Here is an 18147-nt window from a genome sequence, read left to right as displayed (position 1 = left end):
AGATCCGGAACCACCATCCTCTTGTTCGGAAACGTTGCTTGGAAAACAAAAAAAATCAACGCATACGCAAGATCTATCCATGGAGATGCATAGCTACGAGAGGGAGAGTATCTCTACGTACCCTCGTAGACCGTTAAGCGGAAGTGTTTATCAACGTGTTTGATGTAGTCGTACACCTTCACGACCTCCTGATCAAGTACCGAACGCACGGCACCTCCGTGTTCAGTACACGTTCAGATCGATGACATTTTCGCCTTCTTGATCCAGCAAGACGGGTGAAGTAGTAGATGAGTTCTGGCAGCACGACGGCGTGATGACGGTGGTGGTGAACTTGTTCCCGCAGGGCTTCGCCGTGCACTGCGAGAAAACTAGATGGAGGATGAAACTGTGGAGAGGGGCGCCGCACACGGCTTAGGGATTGTCGTGTGTGTGGCGCCCCTCCCTCTCATATACATATATATATAGGGGTAGTTACCCCACATATGTCATATACTACCATGTGGTACTATATATAATACTTTATCATTTTAAATATGTTTCTATACTATATCTAAGATATTTGAAAACAAGTTACATAGAAAAATTGCATATGAGCCTATAGTTTCTGTTATATTTATGAAATACGTATATATTTGTACGTAAAAAAGAGTATGCTCAAAATATGGTACATAGTATCTAAAAAGTAGTATATATACTACTTAAACATTGTTATATACTACATACTATACGTACATACTTTCGGTTTTGGCAGATACTACATACAACATACAAAACGCAAGTGGTGATAACTACCACTAGTGGTAGCATATAGGGAAAATCCATCCTACCACCTGGGGGTAGTTACCCCACATGTCTCATATACTACCATATGGTAGTATATATTCAACTTTATCATTTTAAGTATGTTTCTATACTATATATATAAGATACTCCAAAGTGAGTTACATGAAAAAAATGCAAGTTGGCCCATAGTTTTTATTATATTTGTGAAATACGTACATATTTGTACGTAAAAGAGAGCATACCTAAAATACAATACATACTATCAAAAAAGTAATATATATACTACCTAAACATTCTTATATACTACATATTACGCTTATATACTCTTCGATTTGATAGATACTGCATACAACATACAAAACTGAAGTGGTGGTAACTACCACCGGTGGGGGGAGGGGAGGCAGCCATGGTGCGCCCCAAGGCGGTCGGCCGACCCCCTTGGGTGCTTGCCCTATAACGTCCCCCCTTCCTTGTTTGCACACGGGAGGAAGGAAAGGGGGGAGAGGGAAGGTAGGGGAGGCCGACTCCCCCCTTCCTTTCCTCCTCAAGGCCTGTGGCCAAAGGAGGGGCGTGCCAACCCCTTGTGGGCTGGTGTGCTCCCCTCGTTTGGCCCATATGGCTCATTAACCTCCTGGGGCTTCCCGGAACCCCTTCCGGTGATCCGATAATTACCCGCTACATTCTGAAACCTTTTCGATGACCAAATAGCATCGTCATATATATCAATCTTTACCTTCGGACCATTCCGGAGCTCTTCGTCATGTCCGTGCTCTCATCCGGGACTCCGAACAACATTCGGTCACCAATTCACATAACTCATATAATACTGTATCGTCAACGAACGTTAAGCGTGCGAACCCTACGGGTTCGAGAATGATGTAGACATGATCGAAACGCCTCTCCGGTCAATAACCAATAGCGGGACCTGGATGCCCATATTGGTTCCTACATATTCTACGGAGATCTTTATCGGTCTAACCTTTATGACAACATACGTAATTCCGTTTGTCTGTCGGTATGTTACTTGCCCGAGATTGGATCGTCGGCATCTCCATACCTAGTTCAATCTCGTTACCGGCAAGTCTATTTACTCGTTCCCTAATACATCATCTCGTAACTAATTCCTTAGTCAATTTGCTTACAAGCTTCTTGTGATGTGTATTATCGAGAGCGCCCCACTGATAAGCGTCGGTGCTATACAAACGATTTTTAACCCCTTTCCGCGACGGCATTTGGAACCGTCGCCAAGTGAATGTGGGTGATAGGGGGGTCCTTCCCACACGACCCAGAAACCGTCGGGGATAGGCCCTCCTGGGACACAGGCTGGGGCAAAATGAGCTCGTGTGCGATCGGGCGAGGCATCGAAACCCAATCATTTCCGTTCGTATGTACATCCCACGCAGTGAATCCTAGAAAAACATTTTCGTTTGTATGTATATCACACAAAGTCAATCCAAGGAATACATTTTCGTTCTTATGTACATCCCACATAGTCAATCCAGGGAAAACGTTTCCGTTCGTATGTACATCCCACACAGTCAATCCAGGGAAACGTTTCCGTTCGAATGTACATCCCACACAGTCAATCCAGGGAAAACATTTCCGTTCGTATGTACATCCCACACAGTCAATCCAGGGAAAATGTTTCCGTTCGTATGTACATCCCACACAGGTTTATTTATAGGCTCGTGTGTGATAGGCGTTATTGGAAATATGCCCTAGAGGCAATAATAAAATGGTTATTATTGTATTTCCTTGTTCATGATAATTGTCTATTGTTCATGCTATAATTGTATTAACTGGAAACCGTAATACATGTGTGAATACATAGACCACAACATGTCCCTAGTAAGCCTCTAGTTGACTAGCTCGTTGATCAATAGATGGTTATGGTTTCCTGACCATGGACATTGGATGTCATTGATAATGGGATCACATCATTAGGAGAATGATGTGATGGACAAGACCCAATCCTAAGCATAGCACAAGATCGTGTAGTTCGTTTGCTAAGAGCTTTTCTAATGTCAAGTATCGTTTCCTTAGACCATGAGATTGTGCAACTCCCGAATACCGTAGGAATGCTTTGGGTGTACCAAATGTCACAACGTAACTGGGTGGCTATAAAGGTACACTACAGTTATCTCTGAAAGTGTCTGTTGGGTTGTCACGAATCGAGATTGGGATTTTTCACTCCGTATGACGGAGAGGTATCTCTGGGCCCACTCGGTAATGCATCATCATAATGAGCTCAATGTGACTAATGAGTTAGTCACGGGATCATGCGTTACGGAACGAGTAAAGAGACTTGCCGATAACGAGATTGAACGAGGTATGGGGATACCGACGATCGAATCTCGGGCAAGTAACATACCGATAGACAAAGGGAATTGTATACGGGATTGATTGAATCCTCGACATCGTGGTTCATCCGATGAGATCATCGAGGAGCATGTGGGAGCCAATATGGGTATCCAGATCCCGCTGTTGGTTATTGACCGGAGAGTCGTCTCGGTCATGTCTGCGTGTCTCCCGAACCTGTAGGGTCTACACACTTAAGGTTCGGTGACGCTAGGGTTGTAGAGATATTAGTATGCGGTAACCTGAAAGTTGTTCGGAGTCCCGGATGAGATCCCGGACATCACGAGGAGTTCCGGAATGGTCCGGAGGTAAAGATTTGTATATAGGAAGTCCAGTTTCGGCCACCGGGAAAGTTTCGGGGGTCACCGGTATTGTACCGGGACCACCGGAAGGGTCCCCGGGGGTCCACCGGGTGGGGCCGCCTATCCCGGAGGGCCCCATGGGCTGAAGTGGGAAGGGAACCAGCCCCTGGTGGGCTGGTGCGCCCCCCATGGGCCTCCCCCTGCGCCTAGGGTTGGAAACCCTGGGGGTGGGGGGCGCCCCACCTGACTTGGGGGGCAAGTTCCCCCCTTGGCCGCCGCCCCCCTTGAGATTGGATCTCTAGGGCCGGCGCCCCCCCAGGGCCCCTATATAAAGAGGGGGGAGGGAGGTCTGCGCACCCAAGCCCCTGGCGCCTCCCTCTCCCCCCGTAACACCTCTCCCTCTCGCTGAGCTTGGCGAAGCCCTGCCGAGATCCCCGTTGCTTCCACCACCACGCTGTCGTGCTGCTGGATCTCCATCAACCTCTCCTCTCCCCTTGCTGGATCAAGAAGGAGGAGACGTCTCTCCCAACCGTACGTGTGTTGAACGCGGAGGTGCCGTCCGTTCGGCGCTAGGATCATCGGTGATTTGGATCACGACGAGTACGACTCCATCAACCCCGTTCTCTTGAACGCTTCCGCTCGCGATCTACAAGGGTATGTAGATGCACTCCTCTCACTCGTTGCTAGATGACTCCATAGATTGATCTTGGTGATGCGTAGAAAATTTTAAATTTCTGCTACGATCCCCAACAGGTGTAACTATCACACACGCTCTGCCTTGGTTAACCTTTGGCTTTTATCAGCTACATCACACACGGTTTGATGAAGAAAACTGTGTGGCATTGAGCTATCCATCACAAGCGCTTTTACTGCTAGAACCGTTTGCAAAGTTCCATGACACATTTAGCAGGTTTATTAGTTTACAATTAATAATTCCAATATTACGCAAATTCACATTTCATATCGAACAGCTGTTTCCCAATTTCATATCAGGCACATAAATATATTTTAACATAGCAATACAATAGCTACCTGAAAATAGCACAATACAACAAATAGCTAGTTCAACTTCATAAGAACAATATTAAAACAATATATTCATTTCCCTAATCGAGATCATCCAGGCTCGTCTTATCCACCTCTGCTTTCAGTTCAGTAAGAACCTGTTTTGCAATGGCCAACTGGGAAAGTGCCTCCTCCTTCGCCAACACCATCTTAGCAAAGTCTGATTTAAAAAATCTGAGCTCATTCTCCACCCTCCTCTTTTTAACCCGCATTTTCAAATATTCTTCAGCGCTGACAACACTTTCTCTAAGCCTACCTCTGTTCTCTTCCTTATACATGCTCTAGAGCTTTGCTAGGCACATCTTCAAAGACTGTGGCCACTCTTGATCAACCCACTCCAAGTAAGAACACTTCCGTCCATCCTATAATATTTAAAACTAGATCAGTAACAATTGTAGGGGAAATGGGTTTATAGCAACATAGAAAATCACCAATGCTTATTTTGAAAAACTAAAGAAACATGTTAATTATGACATATCTTCTCAAAAAGATCAATGTGCAAATGAATTAATTGCTACTGAGACAACAACCAAATTCTGAAACATCAGAAGCTATAATTAACTACAACAACGCTACAAGTTCTTACTCATGTACAATAAATAACAAATTGAACATTTTATGAGGAAGGTAAATATAACTGCAACAACATAGCGATAGTGTTTGGATGACAACAAATTGATACTAACAGGTGTGTACATGCACAAATTTTGTAACATAGAACTAATAGCACTAAGGCCGTCCACTATGTATGCCAAAACTGGTGTAAAGACAACTGTTGCTACATCTCGCACCGGTGCCCTGCACTGGCGAGCCGATGTAGCGAAAAAAAAGCAGGGACCCGGACTCCGGAGCACCTAGTTGCTCCTGTTGGAAATATGCCCTAGAGGCAATAATAAATAGGTTATTATTATATTTCCTTGTTCATGATAATCGTTTATTATCCATGCTAGAATTGTATTAACCGGAAACCGTAATACATGTGTGAATGCATAGACTACAACATGTCCCTAGTGAGCCTCTAGTTGACTAGCTCGTTGATCAATAGATGGTTCTGGTTTCCTGAACATGGACATTGGATGTCGTTGATAACGGGATCACATCATTAGGAGAATGATGCGATGGACAAGACCCAATCCTAAGCATAGCACAAGATCGCGTAGTTCGTTTGCTAGAGCTTTTCTAATGTCAAGTATCATTTCCTTAGACCATGAGATTGTGCAACTCTCGGATACCGTAGGAATGCTTTGGGTGTATCAAACGTCACAACGTAACTGGGTGGCTATAAAGGTGCACTACAGGTATCTTCGAAAGTGTCTGTTGGGTTGGCACGAATCGAGACTGGGATTTGTCACTCCGTATGACGGAGAGGTATCTCTGGCCCACTCGGTAATGCATCATCATAATGAGCTCATCGTGACTAAGGAGTTAGCCACGGGATCATGCGTTACAGAACGAGTAAAGAGACTTGCCGGTAACGAGATTGAACAAGGTATAGGGATACCGGCGATCGAATCTCGGGCAAGTAACATACCGATGGACAAAGGGAATTGTATACGGGATTGATTGAATCCCGACATCATGGTTCATCCGATGAGATCATCCTGGAACATGTGGGAGCCAATATGGGTATCCAGATCCTGCTATTGGTTATTGACCGGAGAGGCATCTCGGTCATGTCTGCATGGTACCCGAACCCGTAGGGTCTACACACTTAAGGTTCGGTGACGCTAGAGTTGTAATGGGGATTGTATGTGGTTACCGAAAGTTGTTCGGAGTCTCGGATGATATCCCGGACGTCACGAGGAGTTCCAGAATGGTCCGGAGGTGAAGATTTATATATGGGAAGTCCTATTTTGGCCATCGGAAAATGTTCGGGATTTTTTGGTATTGTATCGGGAAGATTCTAGAAGGTTCCGGAGTGGGGCCCACCTGCATGGGGGGACCCTCATGAACGTGGGTAGTGGGGGCAAGGACCCACACCCCTGGTCAAGGCGCACCAAGATCCCCCCTTAGAAGGAATTTGATCATATCCCAAAGGGATAAGATCAAGATCCCTAAAAAGTGGGGATAACAATCGGTGGGGAAGGGAAAGGATGGGATTTCTTTCCTCCCACCTTTCCAACGCCCCAATGGACTTGGAGGGCAAGAAACCAGCCCCCTACACCCCTATATATAGTGGGGAGGCGCATGGGAGCTGCACCCCTTGCCCCTGGCGCAGCCCTCCTCCTCCAACTCATTTCTCCTCCTCCGTTGAGCGTAGCGAAGCTCTGCCGGAGAACCATGAGCTCCACCACCACGCCGTCGTGCTACCGGAATTCTCCCTCAACTTCTCCTCTCCCCTTGCTGGATCAACAAGGAGGAGACGTCCCCGGGCTGTACGTGCGTTGAACGCGGAGGCGCCATCCATTCGGCGCTTGGATCGGATCTTCCGCGATTTGAATCGCCGCGAGTATGAATCCATCAACCGTGTTCTTGTAACGCTTCCTCTTAGTGATCTTCGAGGGTATGAAGATGCACTCCCTCTCTCTCGTTGCTAGCATCTCCTAGATTGATCTTGGTGACACGTAGGAATTTTTTTTTGAATTATTACTACATTCCCCAACAATGGTATCAGAGTTAGGTCTGTGCGTAGATTCTATGCACGAGTAGAACACAAGTAGTTGTGGGCGATGACTTGATCAATTTGCTTGCCGTTACTAGTCCTATCTTGATTCGACGACATTGTGGGATGAAGCGGCCCGAACCGACCTTACACGTATGCTTACGTGAGACAGGTTCCACCGACTGACATGCACTTGTTGCATAAGGTGGCTAGCGGGTGTCTGTCTCTCCCACTTTAGTCGGATCGGATTCGATGAAGATGGTCCTTATGAAGGGTAAATAGCAATTGGCATATTACCGTTGTGGCTTTTGCGTAGGTAAGAAACGTTCTTGCTAAAAACCCATAGCAGCCACGTAAAACATGCAACAACAATTAGAGGACGTCTAACTTGTTTTTGCAGGGTATGCTATGTGATGTGATATGGACAAAAAGATGTGATGAATTATATATGTGATGTATGAGATTGATCATGTTCTTGTAATAGGAATCATGACTTGCATGTCGATGAGTATGACAACCAGCAGGAGCCATAGGAGTTGTCTTAATTTATTGTATGACCTGCAAGTCAATAAAAACGCCATGTAATTACTTTACTTTATTGCTAACTGTTAGCCATAGTAGTATAAGTAATAGTTGGCGAGACAACTTCATGAAGACACAATGATGGAGATCATGATGATGGAGATCATGGTGACGATGATGATCATGTCGCGCCTCAAAGATGGAGATCAAAGGTGCAAGATGATATTTGCCATATCATGTCACTTTATGATTTGCATATGATGGTTATCATGTTTGCATCTTATTTGCTTAGAACGACGGTAGCATAAATAAGATGACCCCTCACTAAAATTTCAAGAAATGTGTTCCCCTAAGTGTGCATCGTTGCGAAGGTTCGTTGTTTTGAAGCACCACGTGATGATCGGGTGTGATAGATTCTAACATTCGCATACAATGGGTGTAAGCCAGATTTACACATGCGAAATACTTAGGTTGACTTGACGAGCCTAGCATGTACAGACATAGCATCGGAACACGAGAGACCGAAAGGTCGAATATGAGTCGTATAGTAGATGCGATTAACATGGAGATGTTCACGATTGATGACTAGTACAATTGATTGCTACCTTTGCAGCCAATCTACACGTACGTTGATAACTATTTGTCCAACTAGTACTACTATATGTACACTAGATCAACTGGTGCTACGTCCGCCCTCCAATTCCTGATGATTGTTGGAACTATTCCAATACTATTTATTTATTATTATTATTTGCTTCGGTCTGTTACAGCCGTCGTCGCAGCCGCACATGATAATGCCAGTTTTTATTTTTCCTAGCTAACTGTCTACAATGCAAAATATTTTTGATTGGTTTGTACTGCATTATTCTTTGCAGAGTTATTTTGCCGATGCTTGTACATGCGTTTTCTGTCTGCATCAATCTGGCAGCTAGTCAACCTACATGTTAGAACCTTCGTCAAACCAACCTCCGCATTCAGACGCGCCGTGTCATATGTTGGTCGGCCGAACCAGACTCACTCCGGTCAGGGCGTCCCTCATGGAATCCTGACGTTTATGATCATCTTGTCTGCCATCAGTGTGGGCATCATCGGATAAATCATCAGGTGCAATTGTTATATTTTTCCGCATTGTACATATTAATAATATTTTGAAGAATATTTTTTGCTCGCCAGCGATTTTTGGTGCAACAGATTTTGCAGTCCGGTCCGATATGTCGTTGCTGCCCTGCGTGCATCACACCCGTAACTCGGGCGACCCCGCGGATTCGGATTTGTCACCTCATCACGCCGACGCCCTATAATCGACCTCGACTACACCACGCCGCTACCTCGGCAATCGACTTTGGCTACGTCACGCGGTCACCTCGGCGTGCCAATGTCGTCATCTCGCCTCCGCCGACCGAATTGTGTTAGATCCCAAGGAGTATATGCCTAGGTCGGGCCAGCGCATGCGGGGCCGAGGACATTCCTGCACAGGCAGCGGCCATCAAGGGATTTCTCTCCTTCTCTCTTTATATATATATATATATTTTTTCACTACATAGATGTCGCTATCGCGCACTAGTACCCTGGCAAAGTTGTATTTTTCTTTGCCCCATGACTAACTCAATTCAGTGCTAGTTTTTGCAGCACGACTTGTTAAGTCTAACTGATGAACATTGCAAACTAGCTTTGCATTAATCGGCGTTTTGTCTGTACGCTTTTGTCCGCAGCCTGGCGGACATTGCATTTGCAAACAGACCTCGACTCTCAGGCTATATTTCTTTAATTATTTACTTTGCTTAAGTAAATTAAGTAGAAAAACATTTTTAAAGGTATATTATTATTATCATTACTTGTTATTACTTTTATCTGGCACTATTTTATGTGCACAGGTGAACCAACTTTGGCTGGTGTGCATCGCCATCTCAGCAAACTGACGTCATCGTCCCTCCAACAGGCTATATTTCTTAAATTATTTATTTTGCATAGAAAATCATACAAAGGGATTTTTTATTTTCCATCTTGCGATGCTTTATGTATGCAGGAAAGTTAACTATGATCATGCTATGCCGCTACCTCGGCAAGACAACGCGTCGTCCCAATTGGCGTATATCGACTCGCGTGATCGCCTTGCTGGTCAAATTGCCATACCGACATGTTTGGATGCCTCGGGGACTTCGGCATCGCCGAGAAAGCTCTACCTCGTCGGGTCTTCGGCGCACAGGCCAAATTCCTCCAAATTATTTACTTCACTTATGTCAATTAAGTAGAATATTGTTTTTTCTCTTTCTTGGCTTGCACTATTTTATGTGTGCAGGTAGTCGACTTCGGCTGCGTCACATGGTCACCTCGGCGTGCCGACGTCGTCGTCCCGCCTCCGATGACCAAATTACTGCAGGCTTCACCTCGCCACAGTGTTCACGCTGTGTCGCCACTTCGGAGTGCTGAGCTCCCCGCTCGGCCACCTCGGGGCCAGCCTAGGGGCTGGGACCTTGTCCCGCATCAAGCTCGGACCGCGTCATCAATGTCGAACACATTAACCAGCTAAATCGCTTTCATGCTCAAAGTTTTAAATTTTTAATTTGTGTTCGGTTCCACCATGCTCACAAACGTTATTTGTTAAAAACACTTCATTTACCCAAGTTAACTGGGGGGCTCTTAAATTTGTACGAGCCATTTTATAATAATAGTTTCTTCTAAATCGTTGCAAAGTCTTTTTCTACCACTCCTTTCTCGACTCGAGTGTGTGGTCAATAGCCGGATAGCCTGTTTTCTTTCTAATGACCGCTCGAGTTTAGTTCGCTAAGCTGGTCTCGGGGAAGTACTCCGCCTTCGGGATAAGGAGGTCGAAGCCAAAGGCTGACCTACTTGAAGTTTAGAGATCGGATGTATCATGTTAAAGCACGACAGAAGCATAATTTTTTTAAGACCAATTTCTGATTGGCACAAAAAACTTGATTTAGTTCGGACGTAAAGTTTTTACTGAAGTTTTTTGGTTTTCCAAGCTTATGGCATTTTTAATCTATTTTGTGTGTCTCGAGCATATGTCTCGCAGTACAACGCTGGGCACCTTTAAAAGCTTCGGCAATATCAAAGAGGGGCTGCGGCTAGAGCCGAACCCACCAAAACCAAGGTACCCCATAGAGTCCTCGGCAAAGTGTTCCCGGGCATTGCTTTATATGCATCGGTTTCAAATTGTGTCTTCGGTCAATAGTTGGGTTGCCCGGCTCCTGTGCTTGCCTCCTACGTTCCGCTTTGTTCGGCTAGGTGTGCAAAGGGAGAACAACTGCGATTGTGCTTCCAGCTCGCATGGTTAGTGAAGAAAGCCAAAAACTGACTGTCACAATAAGCGTAAACTAGTCAGCGATCCAGTGACTGTGTTAAACTATAAGATCAATAGAGGTCACCCCGTGTTAAATGACAGGCCGTTCATAACATTGGCCGAAGTGTTTACGGCTTGACCTCGGCTGTCGCCGAACACTAACCAGGGGCTAGTAGCTGGCCTCCCAACTTTAAGCTCCTATGACTAAATGAAAGTTATAAAGCCCGCATATCTGATTGCCTCGTTTCCGCTAACACAACCGCCTCCGGGCACCGAGACGTCGGCTAAGGGTTGTCTTGTTATTGCGGAAACACCCTGCGTAGTATCTACAAAGGGGTAGAAGCCGACGATGGGCCACTTTCAACTGATAAACGGTCGCAACGGAGTTAAAATAAACATATATCATCAGCGTTTGTATTCAATATACAAGCGATGCCTTCCGTAATTTTATCGTTATAAAGCCATAAATATGCATCAATTTGACTTAAGATTTTGGCCAAGCTGGGTTGCCTGGCTCCTGTGCTTACCCCTACGTTCCCGATCGTTCGGCTAGGCGGTAAAGGGAGCACCTCTGTGATTGTTACTACCGGGTCATCCGAGTTAGTACCTCAGACTGGATGAAGCCGAAAGCTAGCCATCTTAGAGGATATAATTGGTTGGCAACAACGGAAGTGAAAATTTAGGTTCGCTAAAGACCACATAGTTCGGGAACTTTCCCCAAACTAAATCCTCAATATTTTTGCTCCCACATTGATCAGAGCTGAGGTTTCATGATCATGCATGACAACTCAAAGAAAGGAACCGATAGCGGGACTATTTTCTTTGGAAGACGTTTCCTATGTTAAATAGTAATATAACATATCTCTCTGCATACCTTTGTTTATAAAACCATATGGCTAGATTGCCTTGTTTGTCGTAAATCTTTGCCCTCATAAAGGCTTTACAAAGTAGGACAAACACTCCTCGGCTACTGGCCGAGGAGGTTGAAGCTGATGGTCAGTCAACAAAGTTTTGTACAATGCGGATCTGAGCATTAATGATGTAGAGTACTTCGATACATAGAATCATTACACATAATTTGTGATTTTACTTCGGATATCGATCCTTAATTCGGCCACCCGTGCCCACATTAAGGCCCGGGGGCTACTGGGCTTCGGGCTTATCATTTACTAATATTAAAGGGGCTACTGCATTGCCTATTCAATGCAGAAAATTCAAAGGGCTCAGTGTTCGGCTTGACCGAACTATGGGAAAACGCGTCTTCGGACAACAATAGGTACCAACTGGTATTTATCCGGCATCAAGCTAATATATTGCGACGACTTCTCAAAACCCTCTCAAGGGCCCGTCCGCCGATCACTATCTCCTCTAATGTGCATCTCGGATTTTAGGCCGACACACACCTTGAGGGCTACTGGCTATATATCTCGTCGGTAGATAAATTGCATCAATTGGAAATAAAATCCGCAAACAATCAGCCCGAGCCCAAGGTGGTGCATCACCTCGGAAGCAGTTCGGCATAAAGCTCGGCTGCGAGCGGCTAGCTCCATAGAGAAACTTTTCAACGTTAAGCTCGGATAACCTCCTTCAAACTTTTTCAAGCCAAGGTGTTCTATGACACCTCGGATATAGTCCGGCGTTGGAGCTCTGATACAATCCGGCGTTGGAGCTCGGATATAGTCTGGCGTTGGTGCTCAGCTGCAAAAGATACCTCGAATGCAGTCCGGCATTGGAGCTTGGATGCAAGAGGACACCGCCGCATGGGAACAACTTCAAACCCGAGGTGTGGCGTAAAAAACTAACAAGGCATTGATAAAGGCCGAGAACTTAAAGGGGCTCCTCGAATACCCGACGTGTAAACTCTTCGGATTCACTTCGGCGATCCTCAAGATCAAAGATGAGAAGATTTGTTGAACCAGTTTTCAAGACCGACGACCGAAGATGAAGAACAGTTCAGAAGAATCGAGGAGCGTCCCCGACTTGAAGACCAGTTCATGGGGCTACTGACGGTGTCCTGTACTAGGGGTACTCACCACATCGTCTCCCGACCAGGTGGGTCGGGCCGAGGACCCCCATGGCGGTTCACTAATGGGCCACTTTAGGCAACCCATGCCGCATATAAGGAAGATTCCACAAGACTCGGTGATCAAGACAAGGACTCCTCTCCACCAACGTATTCGACTAGGACTCTTATTATCCTAGGCCTCCGGTGCATTATATAAGCCGGGGCCAGGCTAGTCGATAGGGCATTATGACATTATTCATCATACCCTCAGGTTTCAGACCACAACATATGATCTCGAGGTAGATCAACTCTGTAATCATACATATCTAATATAATCAAGCAGGAGTAGGGTTTTACCTCTTAGAGAGGGCCCGAACCTGGGTAAACACTGTGTCCCCCGTCTCCTGTTACCCGTCGATCGTAAGACACATAGCTTGGGACCCCCTACCCGAGATATGCCGGTTTTGACACCGACAGGGAGAGGAGGAGGCCAGCCACCAGGGGCGCGCCAAGAGAGGGGAGTCCTACTAGGACTCCAGTCCTAGTAGGATTTGCCCTCCCCCTTTTTTCCTTTCCGGAGGGGGAAAGGGGGAAAGGAGAGGGAGTAGGAGAAGGAAAGGGGGGCGCCGCCCCCTTCCCTAATCCAATTCGGCCTCCTCCCTTGTGGGGGGTGTGCCAGCCCCTTGTGGGCTGGTTAGCCTCCCTCCTATGGCCCATATGGCCCATATCTTTCCCCGGGGGGGTTCCAGTAACCCCTCCGGTACTCTGGTATGTACCTGATACACTCCGGAACCCTTCCGGTGTCCGAATACTATTTTTCAATATATCAATCTTTACCTCTCGACCATTTCGAGACTCCTCGTCATGTCCGTGATCTCATCCGGGACTCCGAACAACCTTCGGTCACCAAAACACATAACTCATATAATACAAATCGTCATCAAACGTTAAGCATGCGGACCCTACGGGTTCGATAACTATGTAGACATGACCGAGATACCTCTCCGGTCAATAACCAATAGTGGAACCTGGATGCTCATATTGGTTCCCACATATTTTACGAAGATCTTTATCCGTCGAACCGTTATGACAACATACGTTATTCCCTTTGTCATCGGTATGTTACTTGCCCGAGATTCAATAGTCGGTATCCTCATACCTAGTTCAATCTCGTTGCCGGCAAGTCTCTTTACTCGCTCCGTAATGCATCATCTCATAACTAACTCATTAGTCACATTGCTTGCAAGGCTTATTATGATGTGCATTACCGAGAGGGCCCAGAGATACCTCTCCGATACTCGGAGTGACAAATCCTAATCTTGATCTATGCCAACCCAACAAAACACCTTCGGAGATACCTGTAGAGCATCTTTATAATCACTCTTTTACGTTGTGACGTTTGATAGCACACAAGGTATTCCTCCGGTATTCGGGAGTTGCACAATAAATAGTCAGAGGAATATGTATAAGTCATGAAGAAAGCAATAGCAATAAAACTTAACGATCATTATGCTAAGCTAACGAATGGGTCTTGTCCATCACATCATTCTCCTAATGATGTGATCCCGTTCATCAAATGACAACACATGTCTATGGTCAGGAAACTTAAGCGTCTTTGATTAACGAGCTAGTCTAGTAGAGGCATACTAGGGACACTTTGTTTTGTCTATGTATTCACACATGTATCAAGTTTCCAGGTAATACAATTCTATCATGAATAATAGATATTTATCATGACATAAGGAAATATAAATAGCAACTTTATTATTGCCTCTAGGGCATATTTCCTTCATATTATGCTGAGCTAATGGATGGGTCTTGTCCATCACATCATTCTCCTAATGATGTGATCCCGTTATCAAATGACAACACATGTCTATGGTTAGGGAACCTTAACCATTTTTTATCAACGAGCTAGTCTAGTAGAGAGGCTTACTAGGGACACGGTATTTGTTTATGTATTCACACATGTATTTAAGTTTCCGATAAATACAATTCTAGCATGAATAATAAACCTTTATTATGAATAAGAAAATATAATATAAACTAACAACTTTATTATTGCCTCTAGGATTTCCTTCAGAGACTCCGTTGACGGAAGACACACTGCCGGCATGAGTGCATGACACTGATCTGGATTGATTGAAGCCACATGACCGATCAATGATTCAGCATGCATAAAAATGTAACATGTTATAGTCGCTCTCATGCGTTGGACATATAATATTTGAGTCATTATTTTTGTGTTCAAATGCCAGTATACAAAAAACTCGTAAACTTTGTATTCTATTTCTTTCTCCATCATTTTTTTCATGGAGTGGTATGGACCGCATGGCAAAATATTGGTATATACTCCATTGCAAAGAAGTTATTTTTTAGTCTTCCCTTGCCAATAAGTGGTATATACTCGTCACAATAATATTACATATGCTCCATCACAAAAAATGTGGTAGAAACTGTCCTGCAAAAGATGTCACATACTCATCGCGCTTTGTATTCTATTTCTTTCTCATAAATCATATTTGTTTCATGGAGTGGTATAGACCGCATGGCAAAAAAATTGGCATATACTCCATTGCAAAGAAGATTTTTTTAGTCTTCCATTGCATAGAAGTGGTATATACTCATCGCAAAAAGGTTACATATGCTCCATCATGAAAAATGTGGTATAAACTGCCCTGCAAAAGATGTTGCACATACTCATCGCAAAAAAATGTGGCATATACTCTATAAATAAAAAGTGTGGATGAATACCTCATCCCAAAAATATAGATATACTGCATTGCAAAGAAGTGGTATATACTTCATTGCCAAAAAAGGACACTGATAACGCCCACACGTGTGGTGGGAGCAACACCCATCCACACGCCCTATAACACACAGATTGTGTCATGTCACCACATGCATGCATGTGGGAATCTTTTGAATTTCCAGTTTTTAAAATGGTTTATCTCTTAAATGAAAAATCCGATTGAAGATTCGTTTTCACCACTAAATTCATCGCGACGAGATCTTTGAAACTAGATCTCATATCAATATGTTTCGACGATTTTTTTGTTAAAAGTTGTCAAGTCTATTGCACATGAATTGCCATGGTGTTTACACTGAAGTTGTCATGATATGCTTCAGATTTTTCTTCTACGTTTAAAAGTAAATTTTGACATATTATAAAACGGAACTAGACTTGCCATGAACCATAAACTAAAATTGCCATGATATATGCACTTAAAATTGCCATGGTTCATACAAAAAATAATTTTCATGATCAAAGTACTGGAATTGCCATGGTCAAAATACTAAAATTGTCATGATCTATAAACTAAAATTGCCACATGGCAACTTTACTGTAAACACTATGCCAACTATAGTGTAAACATCATGGCAATTTTTGGCCAATTTTTTCGTTGAAACATATCAACATGCGATCTAGTTCTGAAAATCTCGTCGAGACGGATATAATAGTGAAAATGGATTTTTAATTGGATTTTTTAATTAGGAGATAAAACATTTTTAAGCCGAAAACCAAAAAAATTCTCGCTGATGTCATCTGTTTTGACGTGGCAAAATGAATGATAATAAAGGCGTTTGGGCCATATTGCTTCGTGCCACACGTGTGGGCGTTATCATTTGGGAAAAAATGATACTGCATTCATACTACATCACACAAATCTTGGTATACTTAGCTGCAAAAGTAGCCACAAATTTATACACTACTTCCATATAAGTGAGAATATTAATTAGTAGTATATGCTGCATGCCTGCATGCCTCACGTGGACAGATAAGGGTGTGTGGTCTTTTATCCCTTAATTATAGGACCAACCATGTCTGAGGTAAAGTAGATGCATGCATGGGTTACCGGTTAATTTGCTAGTTGTTGGGTAATATCCTTCAACGACCCGTATCATGCAAAAAAAACCTCCAAGGACCCGCTAAGGGATGGGAGTATGTACTCCCAGGAATACAAAAGAGGAGTAGTTACCCCACATATAGGGAAAATTCATCCTACCACCCAGGGATAGTTACCCCACAAATCTCATATACTACCATAGTATTATATATACTACTTAATCATTATAAATATGTTCATATATTATATATAACATATTCTAAAGTGAGGTACATGAAAAAATTGTAAATTGACCCATGATTTTTATTATATTTGTGAATACATATATATTTGCACGTAAAAAAGAGCATACTGAAAATACGATGCATACTACTTAAAAAGTAGTATATATACTACCTAAACATTTATATATACTACATACTACGCATACATACTCTCCGATTTGATAGATACTACCTACATCGTACAAAACTCAAGTTGTGGTAACTACCACTGGTGGTATATATTCTAAGTTGAATACATCAATTAATTGTGACATCTTCAAAATTAGGAAGCATAATACATAGTACTCCCTCCGTCCCAAAATTCGTGTCTTAGATTTGTCTAGATACAGATGTATCTAATACTAAAAGGTGACTTGATACATCCGTATTTAGACAAATCTAAGACAAGAATTTTGGGACGGAGGGAGTATAAAAGAATTGAATGAGAGATCTTTAAGAAATTGTTTACCCGGTCAAAATCGGGTGGCCAAATTATAATTGGAGACCTCAATTGAATGTGAGCTCTTTAAAACTAGGGAGCTTAGTGTTATACTAGAGGATATCAAAGAATTTAATGAGATAGCTTTGAGAAATTGTTGACCTGATCAAAATCAAGTGACCCAATCTTAATTGGAGACCTCAATTGAATGTGGGCTCTTTAAAACTAGGGACCATAGTGTTAAAAGAGGATATCATAGAAAGGCCTATGTGGTTCTTCTAGAAGTGAAACAGTTTGAGCTGCTTGATGACAGGATTGGAGTCTTCAAAGTGCCCTTCTCGGTTTGTGATGATCTTACTCGTATGGTAAGAAATTTTTATTGGGGCTCGGCGGAAGGCAAGAGGAAAGTGCATTGGCGCGGATGGGACTATTTGATGCAGCCCAAGTCGAAGGGAGGAGTGGGGTTCCGTGACTTTCGGATGTTTAACCAAGCCCTGTTAGCACGTCAAGCGTGGAGGCTCTTAACTAAACCACATAGCCTGTGTGCTCAAGTTTTAAAAGCAAGGTATTACCCATTGGGCAGGTTGGATGATACAGTTTTCACCGGGAATGCGTCGTCGTCATGGCAAGCGATCAGTTATGGATTGGATCTTTTG

Source organism: Aegilops tauschii, chromosome 1 (genome assembly GCF_002575655.3).
Source record: "Aegilops tauschii subsp. strangulata cultivar AL8/78 chromosome 1, Aet v6.0, whole genome shotgun sequence".
NCBI classification, from domain to species: domain Eukaryota; kingdom Viridiplantae; phylum Streptophyta; class Magnoliopsida; order Poales; family Poaceae; genus Aegilops; species Aegilops tauschii.
This window is presented reverse-complemented; position numbering follows the sequence as displayed.